Consider the following 17,500-nt stretch of genomic DNA (forward strand, 5'->3'; position numbering starts at 1 on the left):
TTCAGAGAATGCGAGTTATTTTGTTCAGTATTCATCAGTATTCATCCGGGTGTCGTGCGGTGCGCATGCGTCGATAAGAGCGGCAATCTCATTGTGTTTCGAATGCATTTATATTCCGACAATCGAAAGTCGTGCATTATGTTTAAATGATAAAAGGTGCAATCTGTGCGCGTGCTGAATTCACAAACCACTAAAGGATTATTTGACAAAGGACAAATTATAGAAAAGTGCAGTGTGAATAAAAATACTTGAAGATTACTTGGAAAAAAATCGGTGAGTACCATTTTGCTATATCAACACAAACATTGTATATTTTCAAGAAATATTTAATAAAAAAGTAAAATTATGTCTTGTAATTTAATAATTTATACCTACTGTATTTTTGGCATCTCAACATAGATTATATTTCTTTCTTCTCATATTTTTCTTAAAATGAAGTCTGGGTATTAAGGGTAGTTCGTTAGGAAAAAATGCTCATCTAGAAAACATTTAAAAAATATCCATTGCATTTTCAGTGAATACCATTTTACTTTTTATAACAACTACATTGTATTTTTTTTTAATAAAAAAAAATTAACCCGAAAAAATCACTTTTTGTATAATAATTTTCATTCAAGAAATAGCGTACCCTAAAAAGCACTTTTATCATGTGGCACTTAATCCTATTTTTCATCAACAAATTTCATTATTGAGACATATTTTAACTATGACAGAAATTAACTTAAACTGCCCTGTAGCGAGTAAATATTAAGTTAAAAATATGCCGCTTTTGCTGGGATATAGTGCATTTTCTGGACATTCCGAAAACATGCACAACTGAAAATTGACGATTTTATATCTATGACATTGTTGAAAGGAGTGAGCGATATGCACCTAAATAGAACTATTTTCACATAAATGTATTCACTATACTACTTGTATCTTTTTAATAAAAAATCAAATGAAAAATGATTTTAGCTTTTGAATTGTCAAAATATATCTAGAAACCAATATGCCCTGAATATAATAATATGGAAAATCAATTTATGCAATAGTTTAACATGGCCAGTTCCGTGGTGTAATGGTTAAGGCATTTTTCTACCGTTCTGGAGGTCCCGGGCTCGAATCTCACCATTTTTAAATATTTTTTTTATTAACACAATTGTATACATTTATTTTTAATTAATGTTTTACTTAGTAAATACCACTATTTCTTAAAATCTACTGTGACACGTGTTTCGATCCATTCCGCATCATTTTCAATCACCGTATTTGAAGCTAATTGCAAATTTAGGACGGGGACGTTGAAAGTTGAAGAGGGGGTAGTAGCTGTTTCTCATTATAATGTATTTAATTTTTTTATATTTCTCGACAATGGAAACATATACAATAGGGGACATTTATTCAAAAAACAATTTTAAGCACAATTTAAAAAAGCAGAGATTGCAGAGACCCACCAAGCCACCTTGTATGTCTTGTCGGTGAAGTTCTTTTTGCAAAGCTACATTTTTTATTGTTTTTAACCATTTTAACCTAATAAAAACACAAAAATAGAAAAAAAAAGAAAAATAAATTCAAGAGATTTTTTAACGATCAAACTACATAACTAACCACGACGCCGCTTCTCCGCAGGGGTAGGCAGAGAAAATAGAAAACCATACCACACTCGCTTTGCAAACATTATTCGCCACTTATACATTCATGCGTGTCCTCATAAATACTTGCCTAATAATATACTAAAATATATAAATAATTTGGCCACTAGTTTACGTCTAAAATAAATTTGAATAAGACATCAAACATCAGTTGATCTGGTTTGATTTAGACGCACATGGAGGCATGCAACATAAATATTCATGAGCAATCGCTAACACTTATATTCCTCAAGTACCTACATACATATCGACGTGCCCTACGTAAAGTGCTCTAACTACATTTTTGTCAATTTTGAGATATCGCTCACTCCTTTCAAGAACGTCATAAATCAAAAATCGTCAATTTTCAGTTGTGCATGTTTTCGGAATGCCCAGAAAATGTACTATTATATTCCAGCAAAAGAGGCATGTTTTTAACTTAATATTTATCCGCTACAGGGCTGAAATTGTTGTTATTGCATTTTGAAGAAAATGTATTGTTCAATTATGTTTTTAAATATACTAAATATTTCTCAAATGGAGAAAAAACCTTCAGGTTTTACCTAAAAAGATCTGATGCACAGTAATAAGGTCAATAAGTGGCTTGATATTTATTTTTAATACATTGTATTATATTAATAAACTTTAAAAACGTTCTCCTGAAATATCAAGTTTTTTGATTAATGACGTTCTTGAAAGGAGTGAGCGATATTTGGTGTATGTTATCAACTGACCGTTATCTACAAATATAAACAAACAAAAAAATATGCAAAATAAATTACGCCTAGTTTTCAGGCGTAAAAGACGCTACCTACATCGAATTTTCAAAATGAACTGAACTCCTAAAATGCTAACTGCTTAATTTTGACAAAGCATAAAGTTTTATAACGATTTAATACATTATTTTATCGTGTTTTTGTATGAATAATACTAGTTTAGAATTTCAGATAAAACCGCTAATTAATAAAAAAGAATACGTTGAAAAAATATTATAAGCTCTCTTCTGTAATGTAACAGATTCGCAGATAGAGTACTTTACGTAGGGGCCGTCGATATATTCATTACATAATTGCGTATTTCTCTTGGTCACAAACTTGTTTTAGCTCATATGTTTAGCGTAAAAACCCAGATAGTAAAGAACCGATACATTCGGATAATTTTCTTATTAATACGTACCGAGAGTTCTTGTATGAATCACTAACAATTCGTTGAAATTTCAACAGATCCCAACCGTTTTCTCAGATTCACCGTTTTACGAGATCAGAAAACGGTCTAAGTAGAATCAAGGGAATTCTCATAAGAGCAAATACAGATAATTTTATTTTAAACACATTACATACATAAATCACATATCGCTCGCTCCTTTCAACAACGTCATATATCAAAAAACTTAATTTTTCAGTAAATCGTTTTTAAAGTTTAAAAATATAATAAAATGTATTAAAAATGAATATGAAGCCACTAATTGAACTTTTTACTGTGTAACAGATATTTTTAGGTAAAACCTGAATGTTTTTTCTCCATTTGAAAAATATTTAGCATATTTAAAAAAATTATTAAATAATTTGTTTTTCAAAATGCAAAAACAACACTTTCTGCCCTGTAGCGGGTAAATATTAAGTAAAAAATATGCCGCTTTTGCTGGGATATAGTACATTTTCTGGGTATTCCAAAAACACGCACAACTGAAAATTAAAGATTTTTGATATATGGCGTTGTTGAAATAAGTGAGCGATATACTAGTGTACGCAAAGTGTGTGCCGCGGCAAACTGGTGTGCCGTGGTGATTAGTTGGTGTGCCGAGGAAAAAAGTCTAGTTTTGCGAAAATAACACAATTGCTCCAAATTTTGATTGCCTGTGCTCAGTTAAGTGGGCTTACATTTCTCATTAAGCACAATATGCTAAATATTTTACCATAATGTAGTAAATGTGCACCTCTGAAATTTCTTAATTCGTCAGGTGTACCTTGAATAGAAAAAGTTTGCGGAACACTGACCTAGATCAGTTGAAAACAATTGTTTAATAATGAAAACATTAATAGGTATTTTTTCCATAGTTACCTATTTGTATTTTTAAAACACTAGTTAAATCTGTTTAAATCAAACTTTTAACAGATTTGTAGAATACTGTCATAAACAATTATCAGAATAAATAGTACGATAAACCCATTGACTTTAACGCGATGATATAATCTAGACAGTAGTATAACATAGTTATCAGTAAATAAACATTTATATAATCTAACTTCACAAATAAAAAATATAAGAGATGCCTAGATTATATGAAAGCGTTTGAGTCAATGAGTTTATCTTCTTCCTGGTTCCATACCAACTTATCGTCTTTGCAGACTGTTAGGGACAGCTTTTTTCGTCCTCAGGTTGTAGGTCCTTCTATCATATACATCATGGGTCGGCAACCTTTTGTTGTAAAAGGGCCAAATATTTTTCATGGGGATCAGTGCGGGCCGCACTTGCAGTAGGTATACATACAATATTTATGTACAAATATTTTAGTTTTAAAAATAAAACGCTAAGTGTATATTTTAACGACATTTATTGTATTTAATAAAATCAATGAGATTCCCTTCGCTCCCTTTCTCGCCTCCTTTCACTCGATTGTGTATAATATCGTCCGTCATGTGCGTTGCGGCGAGAATCTCGCGGGCCGCACCAAGATGTCTCGCGGGCCGCATGCGGCCCGCGGGCCGCAGGTTGCCGACCCATGATATACATAGTCTTCTAGGTCATGCCTTCGAATCGTGTATCTTTCTGTAGTATCCAAGAATTTTTTGGTCGTCCTCTGGATGTCTTTCGAGAAAGATCCATGGCGATCGCCTGGTTTACAATATGTTCAGGTTCTCTAAGTCCTATGTTCCCATACCATCTCAATCGCCTTTCCTCTACCATACTTTTGATATCCACAAATGCGTGAACTCTTTATTTTGTCTCTAAGGGACACTTTAGCTACCGAAATTTATAGGTTTATGGCTTGTCTACCGTTTGTTATTATTAATTTCACTCGATCATATTTTTTATACGTTGTTATATTGAAAAATATAATGACCTGGTGAATATTATTTCTTTGATAAGAATCAGAATTCGACGAGAGCGAGGAAATAACAATAAATTTGAATAATTTATAAAGCACCATTTTCGTAAAATGCTACCCGTCTGCTGGCACTTATATAGATTTTATTTCAAAACGTGTGATGACTATATTGTATTATGTATACGACTGTACGGTCAACTGCTGTCTACATCAACGGTTTCCACACTTTATGCTACCACACCTCCCTTAAAAAAATACGCACATTATTTCCTACTTTTTTATTTTTGAAATACTATTATAGACGCGGTTCAAATAAAAATAACTTTATTTTATAAAATAAAAATTAAATTTTATATAATACAGTTAACAGAACAATAGCAAAGTTTTGCATGTTAGAGCAAAAACATACCAAATATGCACATTTACCTACATTTAAACGTTTATTTTTATATTAAAATACCAACCAATCTAACGCATCAACATTTAACTTGACGGATGTTGCTGTTTACTGGCACAAAGATTTTCAAATCTTTTTGGAATTTATGTATATACATGCATACATACAAACATAGGAATTAAATATATAAAAATAAAAGAAAAACGAAAATAAGCTGATGCACTGAAATAAATACTGATACGTAACAAAGTTTTATTTTTTTTGTAGAAATTATGGTATGACATTTTTTATGTTTTTGGCGCCTCCACTGGCAATAGTCCGTGCTTCCTAGTTTGGAAACCGCTGGTCTATATACTTAAATAAAACTAATGACTTTTAGACTATCGATTCGGCGCCCGAAAACGGTCAAAGACGATCAAAAACAGTCGAATCAGGCAAAAAAATGCGGAATGCTTCAGAAACATAATTTTATTCCATTGAATGCCAAATAAATGCAAAATATTGTGGTTTCAATGAGTAAAGTATGAATAATATCTAGAAACGGCATTTTTCTTGTGTGGTTAGTTATTAAATTCAATAAAATGATAACGTAGTATAAAAATATGCTAATGAACGTTTTATCATCAGCTAATAACGTAATATAAAAATGTGTTATAACATTTGAGTGTGTCCAAATACTTCTTCACAAATCTGGATTATCTCCAATAAGAAGTTATTTTTTGACATAGTAAAAGCTTTCCTCATCCCAACATAGATGGCTATTGTGAACTCGCTTATACTTTGTTATGAATTCGATCAATATACAAATCTAGAAGTTAAAAAAAAATAGCAGTGTGGTTGTCGAAGAACACGTGGAATAATTTTTATATTAATTATTAAATCAAACACAGATATTTTGAGTCTACTAAGTTGTATTTTATTGTTAAAAACACATAAAAATTAATATTGTGACATTGTTTCGCCTAGTTATGGCATTTTCAAACGAATTTGAAGATTAAATGGACTATTCCTTAAATAGCTATGAAATTCTAGGTACTTAAGTAATAGTTTGAAAATGTTCAGTAATAATTTACGTAGAATAATTATTGGTTTATACATATATATGAATACTGCAGTATTTCAAGCTATTTCGCTCATTCCTTTCAAGAACGTCATAAATCAAAAATCGTCAATTTTCAGTTGTGCGTGTTTTTGGAATGCCCAGAAAATGTACCATATCCCAGCAAAAGAGGCATATTTTTAACTTAATATTTACCCACTCAGGGCAGAAAATGTTGTTTTTGCATTTTGAAGAAAAGGTATTGTTTAATATATATTTTTTAACTAAATATTTTTCAAATGGAGAAAAAACCTTCAGGTTTTACCTTAAAAGATCTGTTTCACAGTTAAAAGTTCAAAAGTGGCTTGATATTTATTTTTAATACATTGTGTTATATTTTTAAACTTTAAAAACGATCTCCCAAAAAATCAAGTTTTTTTTATATACTTTATATGACGTTGTTGAAAGGAGTGAGCGATATGAGTTCTGCAGTATTTCAAACTATTTGTGAACACGGATTTGGACACCCAAAATGTTGTGAAATACGGCTTTCGTTGGTTTTCGCTCGGCGAAGGTCAAAGACATAAAAATGGCGCTGATCGCATCCGATGTATCATTACCAAGAGCACGCAAATTGATGCTTTTAGACGTTATTAATGTCCTATATCCTCCTTTCTCGGAATGCCGAACTTCTGAAGCGTGTTGGTGTTCTGATACGAAAAAAATATTGCGAAAGCATATATAAAGTCAAAATTTATACGGCCATTTTTGGATCTCTTGCTATAAATTTTATGGTAATTATTAGCTTCCCTAATTTGTACCAATTTTTTTTTGTGTCACCAAGTTTTGTATTTTTTATTACTTGAACTTATTTTTTCTTTTTCCATTATTTTTATTTTTATTATATATCATTTTATATATATATTTTTTTTTAATTCATATTTTTTGTAATGACGTAACTAAATAAATAAATACATTTCATCACTAGCTGTACAAGCTTTGCTATGGCTACTATTATACTTATTCGAGTTTTTTTTTAATTTCCTTTATTGTTTTTGTACCCTGCTTATAAATATAAGGTGAATTTACAGACTAGAGTGTTTTTATATATAATTTATATTTGAAAAAATAACTTTGTGATTTTCCATTTTATAATTAAAATGAAACTTTATTTATTGTATCGGTATTCACTTTGTGATAAGACATTATAAAAATTGCAAAAGAAAAACACTTGTTTTTTACCACTCGAGTTCATTTTATGACGACTAGTTTCAGAAGCTATGCTTCTATCTTTAGGTCTAAGTGAAAAATGTAAATGTTTACATTTAGACCTAAAGATGGAAGCATTGCTTCTGAAACAAGTCGTCATTAAATAAACTCAAGTGGCAAAAAACAATGTTTTTTTTTTACAAAATTTAACTTTGTCTTAAAATCACTGTGAATATTTTATTATAACTTAATTATAATTTCTACCGGTTTCGAAGCAAACCGCTTCTTTTTCAAGACTGATTAACACTAAAACACCATCTACTTAACAAAATTCAAAATATTATGGACGCCAGGCAAAAGAGCTTGGGTAGATGTGGCTTTATTTTTTTTGCTATTTTTTTTTACATTTTAATTTTTTGAAACGCTTAGATATATTTTTTTAAACCTACAACAAATGCGGTGTCATCCTTTTAATTCTAACAAAATGTTTGAAGAATTAAACGTCATTATTTTACGTTATAATAATACCATAAATCACTCTGTAACGGTCAATATTTTATCTTTCGTCTTTAACCTTTAGTCGATGTCACATTACATCATCATAAATCAATTTCCGATACATAAAACGACATGGGATATTATATTTCTAATGTTGTCACTTGAAAGTTTCCTTATCAGTACAGGGATTAAATCCTGAATTTGTTGACATATATATTTATCTTGCATTTAAAATATTTATTTGCTCTACAACAATAAAATGTATGGTTATGTTATAATTTTAACGTTCATAACCAATGTAAGGGGTAAATATAACTTTTCTTGAATGTTTTTCGCAGATACTTTGTGGCACATTTTATAAACTTTATAAAATTGAACAACTTTGTTTTAACCACTTTTTTATTGGAACTTGAAACGTAGAAGCGGCGTGATGTTTAATTAGTTAGTTGGTTAGTTTGAATTGTTTTAATGTAAATATTCTTAAATATGCATTTTCCATTCATAAAAGAAAACAGGAAACTTTGTTACATAAGGCGACATCTCTATATCGTTTTTCAACTCTCCTGAAAAAAACATTATTTTTTGTGTTGATACTCTTTTAATCTCTTTCTAACCCTTATACACACCCCAATGGTGCATAGGGCACTGCATCATATAAACCCAAAGTTATCTTAATCGTTAACACATAAAGGAAAGGTGATCAGCCCTCCGCTTCAGGTTACAGTCCAGGGTAATATTCAATAAATATAAGAGTGAAAAAATCACTTATATTTATTTGTCCCCACTGGGAATCGAACCTGGGACCTCCAGAATGGTAGCCGAGCGTGCTGTCCATTACGCTACGGAGGCGGACAATTTTAACATGTTATGTAAAAAATTATATGGAGTTCTACAAATTTAACGCCAAAAATATGAAAACATTATATTTTACTTAACGCCCATTTTTCGATAAATCACAACTTAATCTTCTTTTGAAGTAATTGAACGTTTTTTCTTACAACTCCATTTTTTATTTAAAAAAATAAGTTTTTCTTCATAATCAATAGGTAGGTACGCATATAGTTTTGAAAAGACAAGTGTTATTAAAAGGTAAGGAGTAAAAAAAAATAAAAAATATATATATATATAAATGTATATATATATATATATATATATATATATATATATATATATATATATATATATATATATATATATATATATATATATATATATTTATTTATATATATATATATATATATATATATATATATATATATATATATATATATATATATATATATATATATATATATATATATATATATATATATATATATATATATATATATATTTATATATATATATATATATATATATATATATATATATATATATATATATATATATATATATATATATATATATATTTATATATATATATATATATATATATAAATATATATATATATATTATATATATATATATATATATATATATATATATATATAAATATATATATATATATATATATATATATATATATATATATATATATATATATATATATATATATATATATATATATATATATATATATATATATATATATATATATATATATATATATATATATATATATATATATATATATATATATATATATATATATATATATATGGCACTCTATACTACTTCAAAAACGTTCGTCATCCCTGCCTAGAGCGTTCTGCTTTGGATCCCATTGATCTAATTAATTAAATTATTATTCTCCTTATATAGAGAGCGCATTAGAGACCCAATTATTTATCAGTTCGTATATTTTATTAGTAACACAATTAATTTTCATGTGTGACACTTTCCTATCGAATGCATTTTATGCCCGACTGAATTTATTGAATTCAACTAACGATTGATCGTTGACACATTTTTTTATTGAAACTATGACACTTATATGATTATTCACGACATATTGAGTTCAAGTTATTTAAAATATAGTCCAGTATAGGCACTTAATTATTTCCAACATACTTCTATATTTTCATTTAATATGGTTACAAAAGTTTTTTTTATTTATTATAATCAGTTTTCTAGACATATTATTTATTGATTTTAATAAATTTTATGGACATATAATTTTTGGACATCTCATCAAAGATGCAGAAGAATATGGAAATCTGGGCATTTACGGTGCTGACGACCATCATAGGCTGGTTTAAGTGATATTATTTTTTTGATGATATTTTTTTTATTTTAATCAATTTTCTAGACATATTATTTTTCAATTTTAATCTATTTTCTAGACATTATTTTTTGATTTTAATCAATTTTCTAGACATATTATTTTTTTTATATTCATCACTTCTCTAGGCATATTATTATTTGATTTTAATAAAAATTCTAGACATATTATTTTTGGACATCTCATCAAAGATGCAGAAGAATATGGAAGTCTGGGCATTTACGGTGCTGACGACCGTCATAGGCTGGTTTAAGTGATAACTTTACACCATGTAACATCATCTTTCTTCATCTCATATTTGATGAGATGTCAAAATAATAATATGAAAAATAACTCCAATAATTGGAGATAATCGAGATTTGTGAACAAGTAACACACTCAAAATGTTGTAAGACCACTTCTTTGATTTTATTAATGTAAACAAGACTAGTTTCGAGAACTACCATACAGATGTTCGAGTAAATAAAATATTAAATGAAATTATAACCGTTTATTTTTAAAAATCTGTGGTTAATATTATAACATACATGTTTTATGTCGATGGTAATATAATATCGGTTCATAAATGATATTTTATTCCTAGAACTTGCCTTGAATCATTACTTTCACATTCAACGATTGTTTTAAATAAATTTAACCTTGTTGTGAAATACTTGTATTTGACAACTAAAAATACACATTTCTACATAAAAAATGGAGATAATCCAGATCTGTAAACAAGTATTTGAACACACAATTAAAAATGCTATACAAATTATCTAAAATTATTATTATTTTATTATTATTGCCCCTTATTTGGAGTACGTGTGTGTGTGAGACAGAGAGAGAGTCAATACATCAGCTTTCTTTTCCATGAAACAAATATATTATGTACACAGATAAAGTTACGGGTTAAAAGAATGGAGTGTTTGAATACACGTAAATGGTCACACGTAACCGAATACTTTAAGTATTTTGTTAGGATTCTAGGATTAAGATGAGATCTCTGGACGCTTTCTTTCTGAACTCCAGGGGCTTTAAACTTTAAAAAAAAAAATTATTAGTCCCAACGCTGATATTTTATTTTTAAAAAATAAGACAATTAAGGTCGTGTTATTGCAGTAACATAGTTTTGGGAAAAAATTACAAACTACACTTTGCGGATGATGTTTGTGAGGTTTTCCTTCGACGAAGGCTTTAGTTTATTTATTTTGATTGCCACAAGTTCTAAATAGAGGATTTTTTCTGTATAATCCATATGGCCAATCCAGTGATGGAATTCCATGAAATTTTAATATTTTCTTTGACCAAAAAATTATTCAAAATATGTTGTATTTTTTAAATATGAACATTACAAATCACTTACATGAAGGCAAGGTCATCACTCTTGCGCTTCAGAGACCAGGCCAGGGTAATTAATAAATATTATCGTTTTAATGTCACTAAAAAAAAATCTGGGGAATCGAACCCGAGGCCTCCAGCACGGTAAACACGCTAACCATTACAAAGAAGAGGCGGACAAAATCCTTCATGCCGTACTTTAATATCCTCCAGAACCCATCCATGATAAGGGTAGACACTAATATAGAAATCAAATCTACCTTAAATTTTAGACCACAAAAAATTGCGCTAAAAAGAGTCATTTATTTTAATTATTAAAATAATATTTGAAAACCCCTGGCCACTTCATCTGGCAACCCGGCCGTGGAGCAAACGGGAAAAAGTGTTTAAAAAGGTACTTGGTTGATTAGGGTAAACCCATTACACGCCGCAGCCGAATATGTAATACAGCCATTATTCAAATCTAACGGTACGTCGCACCTAAGGGGTTAATTGGTGTCACTTTGACGTATGGTCACCATTCTGGAACCTTATCTAATTTGTCAAATGTACCAGAGAAGCCATTCAAACAATTGTCCTAGAAACACACAGAATAGAGTGAAAGGTACAGTGTACATACTAAAAGCGCTTCGTAGGAACATGTTACGAGCGTTTTCACGAAGACATATAGCTTACTCCTTTCAACAACGTCATATATCAAAAATCATCAATTTTCAGTTGTGCATGTTTTCGGAATGCCAAGAAAATGAACTATATCCCAGCAAAAGCGGCATATTTTTAACCTAAATATTTACCCGCTACAGGGCAGAAAGTGTTGTTTTTGCATTTTGAAGAAAAGGTATTGTTTAATTTTTTTTTTTAAATACCCACTAAATATTTTTCAAATGAACAAACTTTCAGATTTTACCTAAAAAGATTTGTTGCACAGTAAAAAGTTTAATAAGTGGCTTGATATTTATTTTTAATACATTTTATTATAATTTTGAACTGTAAAAACGATCTCCTTAAAAATTGGCGTTTTTTGATATATGACGTTGTTGAAAGGAGTTAGCGATATTTTAAGGCCATGAATTCATTAAGTTGCAACTTTATTTTCTATAAATACAGGTAATATTTTACGTCAATGATTTTTTTCTCAAAACTTAGTTTTTGCATTGAAAAAACAACTTTTCTTCGATATCGTCATATGGATTTGAAAAGAAAATAGTGATTGAAAGGTAATGAGTGAAAAAATATATAAAAATATCATTTTTATACATATTATTAAAAAATATATATATCTGATAAACACTCGTTAAAAAATCGGGCGTGGACACACGTGTACCCTGACCGCGGCTGAACGGATTCTGGTTTGAATGTTTGAGACAAGCTCGAGATCTTAGCTTTAAGATGTGATAAATTATTACAACTTACAAAAATTTTGTATTAATAGTATGTATACATTTACAAAGACGTCCCACGAAAATCACCTTATGTTTTATTTGCTTTTAGAAAATGCTGTTGATTTCATCGTACAAAAATAAACTTAATTTTAAAATTAATAATCGTAACAAGTACAAAATTATCTTATAATTTTTTTTGGTTAAAAAAATATTTAATTTTGATGATTATCGGTATATAATCACTATTACAAAAAAAAAACATCACGCCGCTTCACCTCAAGGGTACTTTTCAGGTAGTTTTTTGTCAATACGAAAACGGTGTTTTTACAACAAAAAAATACAATTAGGTGCCTCGAATGTTACCTGGTTTTAAAGAAAACTAAGTTGCGATTTATCGTACAAAAACTTGTTTTTCTTTTAAATGTAAAATGGTGTTTTAAGGGAAAAATTCAATCACGTCAAATGATACCTGGGTTCTGAGAAAATTAAGTTGCAATTTTATCGTACTTTGGACCTTGACATATGTAATAATACCTCTACAGTGAAATTACGTCAGGAAACGTCTTATTAAATCACAAATAATTAAAAATGTCGCAGAAGTTCTATTCACGCCTAAGGAAACAACCGCAGTTCTGATTTCCACTAATAAATAAAGAATCAACCAGCGGATACGATAACGTATTTGAAACCGCAAGATAAATATTTAATTCAGTAACATCGCGCTAAATAAACTCGACAGTTTTTTTTCTATCCAAAATAAACACAATGATTTCATCACGAATTCTAAATACAGCTTCGTCTTATGACACTAATGCGTTAAAACTTGAAATGAAACATACACAAATTCGAAGTATACGAAGAAGAAACTAATCCTATGAAAACATGGAATGAGATATGCCAAAAACATACGAGGAAGAGCGCTGCTGCTTCTTTTAATTCTGTAATACCACTTACTGGGTTTGATTTCATTACACACGACTAGTTTTAAAAACTACAGTTGTATTCGAAACTAGTCGTCTGTAATGAAATAAAACTCAATTATAGCCTCCTGCTCCATCTCTAACAATCCATCTCTTCGGTGGTTTGCCCGGAAATAGTCTATCTTGGGGTTGGCCGTCCAGTGCAATGTGGGGGAGTCTAGATGGTTCCATTCTCCTCCCATGCGCATACCATTGTATCTTCGTTGTCTTCCGCACCTAATGACATCTTCGGTCTCGCATATTTCTTTTATCCTGGTAGTCCTTACTCTCGTAGACTCTTGATTTTTGTGATTCATCAGCCACATTGAAATAAATTTATTAAAATACATAAAATACAATTTGTATTGTCAGTTTTTTATTCAATTCTGATATTCATTTAAATAAAAAAAAAATTATCGAGATTTCCTTGATTTATGTATTAGCATATGTTTCGCTGTGTATTTTATAAAAATGATTATTTGTGCTTAATATAACAGGCGATATTTTGGTATCGAATATGATGTAATCTGTTGCAAACTGAGTCTTTCGCGCGAAGTGAAGAGGAGGAACCTTGCTCATAACTCAAAACTGATGACATATAAATATACTTTAAAAACTTGAACCGGTTTTTTCTGTTCACACAAAATCCAAACATCCACTGCTCTTGATAGTAATCTACGCTCAGATTCATTGGGTGTTCGCCAACGTGAATCATTATTCGTATAACTAAGCACTTAGCATGAGGCAGAACACAATTATTTCGCCAATCGAACGGTTTCGGGGCCCATTTTCACATTCGCGTAAACGACGTTACACGAATCTGTAAACACAGACAAAATTCATGACGCTTGCGTCGGTGGTGGTATTTTGACACGACTATGAAGGCGTTTATTCTGAGCTAGTTTTATTCTTCTCCCTCTTTCTCTTCATAACTCTTGTCGAAGCAATTACTCTTCTCCAGTTATCCCTCGACTGCGCTGCACGTAGCGCTCTAACCACCGATGTGCCTGCTGCTGTCTTAAGTTGATTTGTCCATCGAGTGGGGATCTTCCTCTCCTCTTTTCCCCTCCAAGCTACCAATCACATCCAGTAATTCAAGGCTTCCTCGTTGCCACGTGCAACGTGTCCAAAAACCTGAAGAATACATAATGTATGCATTCTAGCACTCTTATTCTGGGTTATCGTGAACATTTTCAAGCAAAAAAACTAGAGATAAAACGAAAACGATCTGTTGACGAATGATTAACTGTAGTATGCATATACTAACGCTCCAAACTGCCATGTGTTGCGATTAGGGAACGTGCCAACACCATTCACACGAAAGTGTCCACCAATTTTTGCACCGCACTGTACCTTGACCTATTTCGTCTAGCGTCCGCGAATTTGGGCCCTGACTGTAATTTGTGTTGCAAATTATTATGATAATAACGACGTGCTTGATATTTCTGGCATGATAAGCTTTAGAGGCGTATATAAATTTGACGAAATTTCTTTTTATTTCTTTTTGTAATTGCCTAACGTCCGGGTGACTCTGAATTCCAGCTACGGCTTATGCAATACAGCTATACTATAATTACGCTTTATTTATAATTTCATGTAATTCTTGAGTGACGAATTGTGAACAAAAACACTCGTTACCTCGTCGAAGTTATCAATGAAGTTTTCATTAAAATGTCAAATCGTAATAATTGTGTTTTAATGACCTGATGATGGAACGATTTTCCGAAACCGGGAGTCATGATAACGAGTTTATAAAAGTGGTATTACATAAACGTGTAAAATGGATGATAAGGAGAGTGTTTTATTACCACACCATAAACTTATCAATGCTTTTAATATCCAAAATATATCAAAAGGTTTTAACATATATCTAGGATAATACTTATAAAGCCCCTGGGGTGCTCATTTTTTCATCTTCTTTCTTAAAAACGATAAAAGTTTCATCTCAAGTGAGACACCTTTAATATTGAGTCTCTCCCTTAAATAACAAGTATTTTTTTGGTTGGTTGGAAGATATTGCTTCTTAGTAATAAATCCTCCAATGTACATTTTTTCTATACATGAAGTTAAAATAAATAAATAAAACAAAAATATATCATCAGCATTCGTAACATTCTTAATATAAGTAAATATTGATCTCATATAGACAAACCCTGAGATGATTTTTAAAAATCAAAATATTTTATACCAGTCCCGTAAATGCCCAGACTTCCATATTCTTCTTCATCTATGTTGAGATGTCAGAAAATAATATGAGAAATATATTCCTTATTTCCCTCGACCAATATAGAATTATTAAAAAAAAAAACACTGATGGATTTTCATAGTATTTTTTTTTGACATCTCATCAAAGATGAAGAAGAATATGGAAGTCTGGGCATTTACGGGGCTGACGACCGTCACAGGCTGGTTTACGTGATCACTTTACACACGTGTAACATTCACCAATTCTACCCACTATTGACAACCACACTACTCAAATTCTTGGAAGTTCTATATATATGAACCAATTTAGAAACCTTGTTCTTGAATCACTAGAACTTCACTAGAGACATCTATTGGTGAGATGTAAAGAAGCTCTTTACTAAGCAGAAACTCTTATATTATGATGTATTTTTTTATCAAGTAAGTAAAAAGTTCAAACGGTTTTTTACTTAATTGTCATCTCTTTTTTTATTTATTTTACTTTTTTTATCTCCTTAGCTAACAAGATTCAGTTAAGGACTAATCTCCAGGAACTAAGTATGCAACGTATGTAACTTCGTTATTTTCACTGTGCAGTGTAGGTACCACCTTGGCAAATATGAAAAACAAATAAAAGCCCTGTTTAATTTATTTACTCGGAAATTCAAATCTCTTTGTAAGACATGCACAGTTTTATTGTGTTTATCTATACTGTGTAAACTTTGTAACTGTTGGTGAGGTAGGCACGATTTTCATCACAAAATATGAGTATATCAACTTTTAAAATTATTTTAAAAAATACACTTTTGGCCATTTGTTTAGGTCTGTTTAATACACGATTATAATTTAAAGTATTAACTTCAAATCCTTATCTGCACCCAATGGTGCATAGGGCACTGCTTCGTATAGAAGCAGTGTTACCTTGATCGTTAAATACACAAAGGAAAGGTGATCAGCGTTCCGCTTCAGGTACCAGTCCAGAGTCATATTAAATATCATATCAATAGTTTAGAGACTAGAAGGAATGTGTATTTGATTGCGCATTTTTATCGATTGTTGCGCGGTATGATCGATAATCCTGAAATTATCCGGAGCATTGGTCTGTATGTTCCCGATAGTTACCTAAGACAGCGTCGGCATAGATTGTTTCACATTCCTATACACAGGACCAACCTGCCGATGGTTATACCTGTAGGAAGAGCTACCGCTATGTTGAACAATATCACATTGGATATTGATCTGTTCCATGTGTCCGAAGGAGTTTTCCGAAGCGGGATTCTTCTACACCTTTAAGTCTTCTTGCTTACTTTTAATATATACGCCTTAAATATTGTTTGTTATGTATATATTATTTTTTTATTGAATAAATTGAGTAATTGAGTAAATAAATATTAGATTGAAAAATCACTAATATTTATTATGATCCTCTTGGGGATCGAACCCGAGACCTCCAGCATGGTAGCCTAGCGCGCTAACCAATACATTATGGAGGCGGACTAAAGTATTACACTATACTTAATTACACTTAAGTATAAAGGGGAATGTTAATCAATCTGTTAAACAACTAATGAAAACTGGCCATTTTTGTGAGATAGGATGCATGGAATCAGTTGGGATGTATCAGTATT

General features: G+C 30.5%; 1 protein-coding gene across 1 annotated transcript in view; it reads left to right on the forward strand.

Moving 5' to 3' along the window:
- Positions 1-36: 36 nt before the first annotated feature.
- LOC148300409 (facilitated trehalose transporter Tret1-like) overlaps positions 37-17,500 on the forward strand; it is a 48,061-nt gene continuing 30,597 nt past the window's right edge. Inside the window, exon 1 of the mRNA XM_088274842.1 lies at positions 37-273. The gene's annotated coding sequence lies outside the window, so the exon portion shown is untranslated. The remainder of the gene's footprint in view (positions 274-17,500) is intronic.

This window comes from Brachycentrus maculatus, unplaced genomic scaffold (genome assembly GCF_059751285.1).
Source record: "Brachycentrus maculatus isolate JH-2025_06_01 unplaced genomic scaffold, ASM5975128v1 h1tg000723l, whole genome shotgun sequence".
NCBI classification, from domain to species: Eukaryota; Metazoa; Arthropoda; class Insecta; order Trichoptera; family Brachycentridae; genus Brachycentrus; species Brachycentrus maculatus.